Source organism: Amborella trichopoda, chromosome 12, assembly GCF_054954075.1.
Source record: "Amborella trichopoda isolate Santa Cruz 75 chromosome 12, AtrichopodaSantaCruz75HAP2 v2.0, whole genome shotgun sequence".
In the NCBI taxonomy this organism is placed as follows: Eukaryota; Viridiplantae; Streptophyta; class Magnoliopsida; order Amborellales; family Amborellaceae; genus Amborella; species Amborella trichopoda.
Genome location: NC_142347.1, coordinates 36,061,047 through 36,066,491, shown reverse-complemented (window position 1 = coordinate 36,066,491; position 5,445 = coordinate 36,061,047). Strand labels below are relative to the sequence as shown.

The 5,445-nt window shown below is 33.4% G+C and overlaps 1 non-coding gene across 1 annotated transcript; it reads right to left on the bottom strand.

Annotated features, from left to right (window-relative positions):
- Window positions 1-4,715: 4,715 nt before the first annotated feature.
- On the bottom strand, window positions 4,716-4,911 carry LOC148779554 (small nucleolar RNA U3). Its single transcript, XR_016046635.1, has one exon. It is a non-coding gene; the product is annotated as a small nucleolar RNA U3 (small nucleolar RNA).
- Window positions 4,912-5,445: the final 534 nt, after the last annotated feature.

The following is a 5,445-nucleotide window of genomic DNA, read 5'->3' as shown; positions in this document are numbered from 1 at the left end:
ATAAAAAAAAAAAACACAGTTCTTCACAGACCAACCTAACATCAGTCATTCCAACTCAAAAAATTTGCCTCAAATAGAATAAATTACATCAAATTGAATATATGTTTTGATAAACAACACTATAAGGAATCAAAGCCCTATAATATTAACACATTAATAATACTATAAGGAATCAAAAAAAGAAACACAGTTCTTCACATACATCAGTCATTCAATCTCAAAAATCAAGCTTAAATTGAATAAATCAGATAAAAAATCAATTTTTTTTTAACAGACATCAATCTTTTTTTCTCAAAAATCCAACTCAAATTGAATAAATATAATCAAATTGAATACATGTGATGATAAATAACACTACAACGAATCAAAACCCTATAAATTTAATACATGATTTGTAAAATATTGACTGAATTTGATCGCATGGGGAAAAAAAAAAAACACAATTCTTACCTGTTATTCGTGCACCCATGCCTTCAAACTCAAAATTGATATGTATTCCTCCAAGATAATCACAAATTATGAACAAAAAATTCTGACCAATACTTTTAAGATCACTCACCCTGAAATTTTACAAAAAATGATGCGTTCTGTCTCTTGAAATCAGTGAAATGGCAGAAACCCTAAAACTCACTCTTCGATCCAAATTTGTTAATAAAAAACGGTGCTTTTTAATTCGTTTTATTAACTGAAATGGATGAGAAATTTGAATTAAAGCCTGCAAGATTCGTTCATAAGGTTGAAAAAGTTGAAAATCGATAACAAAATGACAAAAAAAATTGAAATCCCGTGAAGAACATTGTGCAGCCCGTGTTCTTGCTGGTGATTCGGTCTGACTCGCGATTCACTATTGGGAATCGCCCGGTTCTCTCTAGACACGGGCGATTCCCGGTTATTCGTGGAACCGGCTCGGTCTCAGGCGATTCTCGAGTCGAACTGGGAGAGTCCGACTCGACTTGACGATTTTTTAAACCCTGCTCTTACCATATTAAGATAATACACTTACCACATTCAAAAGGATAGTAGATATATTGTTGTGGAGAAACACTTTTGAAAATTTTTGAGCAAGATTACGGTAATCAGAGTGTGGTCACAGAAATAAAATATGATACTCCAGAGAGAGAGAGTACATCCCTTTGAACAATCCACTACTTCATTTCGCATGGTTTAGAAGCAATAAATTTGTTGTCGCACATTCTGCTATTCTTGTGACCAATGTTATAAGGAAAGCGGTTTGATCGGGCTGCAACCCTATAATAATAAGTATATCCTCATTCCATAACTCATCGAAAATTACAAGTCAAGAATTGGAAAACCTTGACATCGATCATCTTGACTTGAACATTGTGATTACAAAAAAAAAAAAAATTATTAGGATTTCAGGATCTAAAAATAATGTACATTGTTAATACATTATCTAGAACGTCCAATTAGCTTTAAAAATAAGTGTTCACCAATCTGCCAGATTTTTACCATTTTTTTAGTATCAAATTTTATTGTCGATGTTGAAACTGATTTTAGAGTCATCATAGAGATATATGTCGCTGAAAGTATTTTTCGGATGATGATTTTAGGTGAGGCTTTATGTGGTTTTCATAAAGCCTAGGACTTATAGAAACTTCTAGTCAATGACACATTCATAACTACCCGATTTAAAATAAAATTTGACCGACAAGAGTGATTGTGACTTCATTGTACTAAAAAATAAATAGTATCTTTTTATACTTTTATTTTTTAAAATCTATGTTTTCTTTACTTTTTAAAATTTTAAAGGTGTTTTCAGTTTGAATTTACTTTTAAAACATATTTATGTTTTCAAATAATCAAATTTTAAAATTTTTCAAATCTTTTTTGTGCTTTTGGCCCAGTGCTCTACCCCACCGAGTTCTGACTTGACAAGTATGCCCTTGCTAAGGCGTGTCCGGCACAACAATAAACAGTAAAGTCAAAATAGAGTTTTTTGTGCAAGAGAACCCTCAATTTTATCGTTTAGACCATGACAACCATGAACGAATACAAAATTGATTTAAAGCCCTTAAAATTAAAATATTTTTTCCATCCATTTATGAGTCTTCGTAGATATGTTAGATCTACACCATTTTTTTTGTTTCAAATTTTATAATTAGAGACAAAATAAATTATTAGGCCATCATTGGGGTTTTGGGTAGGGGCATTTTCTGATGGGTTTTTTTTATGCAGTTGCCTATATAACATAGGGCGGTTTTCTTATGAAGTTGCCTATATAACATAGGGTGAGGTTTCTGTAAGGTGCCTACCATATACTATACCAATATACAAATAAGGTACATCTTGTAATTTTGCCGGAACATGGAGTTTCAATGTTGAAAACCTAAAGATGCCTTGAAAATTCATATTTAATCATATTTGTGAAATTTAGAACTCTAAAAACAGTGGACATCGGGTATCTCTATAAACACTTGAAAATCTAGAAAATAGACGGTCTAGATAAATTGTTATATGATGAACTATTTTTAGGACTTCAAATTCTTGTATCTATATATCCATACATCTCGAGGTCAAGATCATCAATTGGAAAGTTTTCCAACTTCGAAAAATCTCTTTTGTACTAGATTTTTTAGGCACACCTTATTTTTATAGTATGAGGCCGCATCACACCATTTAAAATGATGCAGTTACGTGAAAATAACATTTTTTAGTTATAAGGTTTCATTGGTTTGAACCAGTATGCTGCTTCTCCTCGCAAATTCATGTGGTTCTATTCTTATAGACTCCAAATACAAAACAAACAATGGTTACCCTAACGTTTTGAGCGCAAAATTTCAAAGAATTTTTTTTTTTTTTCTTTTGGGTGGATAAGTAAGGATTTCAGGCCTTAAGCATTTCAAAAAAAGTCCATTTTTTAAAGTGTTCATGAAAATGGAGGTTGTAGCTTTTTAATTGAAATTCAAGTGGTACTACCCACACAATATAGTAAAAACAATACAACTCACCAATCAATTGAGTTCCCTCGCTTGGGGACAGCAATATCTATCTTGGGATTATGATCACCACACATTGTTCAGGCCAAATTCCAAAATACGACAATCTCCTCTTTGAGCAACCTCTAATTCCACATGTGTAGAGGGTAAAAACCAAAAATTTGACTAAAAATAAAAGAAAATTAAAAATTGTGTAAAAAATAATAGAGCAAAACATAGAGATTTATGCAGTTTAGCAATTATATCCACAGACGGAAAAGCAAACTTTCTCTTCTACAAGACGAAAAAATATTTATGCAGACACGAAGAATACAAAGATTTATAAGCTCTCTATCAAAAGCAATGAAACAGATATTCCCTCTCCAGAATACCCACCTAAAGGCTAAATGAAACAACTGAGTAGTTTGCAATAGACCAAGATGATTTCATAACAAAAACTGTTTGTTAAAATAGAAGGAACTGACTTGGTGCGTGAAAACCTCCTCTAGAAAAAAACCTGAAGCTTAATCGATGGACTCGAACTGAAAGGGTTTTGGGATGGACTCGAACAGATAGGGTTTTGGGAAACTGCAACAATATCCAAAAGAAACATTTTTGAGGGGCTGATACGCAGCCAGAGACTGGAGCCCTATTCCAAGAGGTAAAATCTCTTTATTTCATTTATCTATGTAACATGCTATTTCTCTCTGTAAATCCTATCTGACCATGCCATTTCTCTCTTCCTCCTCTCTCTACCTATCACGTTTCTGTAACACTTTTGTCAATCTAAATGTGCCCATTCTCTCTAATACCTTCTCTATCCAACTCCTCTATCTCTCTACCCGTGCTCTTCTCTGTCTAACTCCTCTATCTCTCTACCCGTGCTCTTCTCTATCTTTCTAATGCAGCCATAGGTGTATCTCACTAACCGTGCTCTTATCTGTCTTTCTAATAGTCACGACCCAGCTAATAACCTGTGGCCGGGCAAAGAAGGGGCATATGACCATTAGAGACAAGTTTAGTCATTTTTTTTTAAGTTAATAATATGTGGCTAAGAATAAATATGATAGATGGCCGAAATTTTGTGGGAATTTTTTAGAGTTATGAGTTATAGAAATACTTGGTATTGAAGGATTTTAGCAGGGGACAGGGACGCAAGTTTGTAAAAAAATAAGAAGATGTGGATTGACCGACCTTCCTTATAATATCTACTCGTAATCGGATCATTTTGTATTTTAGGTAGTTATTTGAGATTCATTTGTAATTTACTCTTAATATTTTTGGATAATGTATTTTATTTAAATAGAAATTTAAAAATAAGGGAAATGGTTTGATAGGGCTGTAGCCCTATCAAAGTAAAGCTTCACCTAATAACTCATCCGAAATTGTAATTCAAGCATTGAAAAAACTTTAAATAAATCATTTTGGCTTAAAAATTATGATCGTGAAAAAATAGTATTTCAAACCCAAAAAACAATGTATAATGTTAAAAAATTACCTAAACCCTCTATTTTTTCCTAGAAACAATTGTTTAAATATCCTAAAGATTTTTATGTTTTTTTTAGTTTCAAATTTTATTTTTGGTATTGAAAATTGATATTAGAGCAATCATGGAGTTTCCGTGATGGAAAGTTCTTTCTAGATGAGGATTTAAGGTGAGGCTTCATTTGGTTTTCATAAAGCCTTGGCCTTATCTTAAAAATAAACACTCAAATATAATTTGTGATTTTTTTTACTTTTATTTTTATTTTTTAACAAAAAAAGAAAAAGGTTTTTTTTGGTCTGTCAGACGACATGGCCATCTCATTAGCCGTTGGTTCTGAGAGCGATCATCTTGGGCTAATGAAGCCCGGTGAGATCCTATTCACACTCTAGCCACGTGGCTATGTCATCTTCCAGATTGTTGTGCGTCTCCATTGTGTCAATGGAAAAAGACGTACAACGAATAGAACAAATCCTGTTCAAGTAAGGTCGGAATGTAATTTGTGATCTTATGGTAGAATAAATGATTTGTTAAGAAATTTCCACCCCTTAATTGATATTTTCCCAGTATAATTTTCACCCTCGAGAGACGGGAAAAGTCCTACGAAGGTAGACACAGAGACCTACATATTTTAAGATACATAACTCAAAATTCATTTTCTTACCACGAGAAAGAGAGGAGAGAGAAACCAATGCAGATATTGCAGAGAGATAGAGAGCCTACCATCTACCACCTTAGAGAGAGAAAGAGAGCACCATCTACAGAGAGAGACTACTATCTTGGGCATCAAGCTTTCTTTAGAATCTTGCATCAGAGAGAGAGAAATCTCCTCAGAGAGAGAGAGTCGCATGAGCATGGCCATGGCCATGGCCGAAGAGTGCAGCACCAACCGGTACCTAATGAGCCCTTCTCACCCAACAAATTCGTTGCCTCAAAATCCAGCAGAAACAAGTCTCTTCTTTTTCTTTCATCAAGAAAAGAAGATCAAACAACACCAAATCCTTCTTTCTCTCTCTTTTCAGTAAA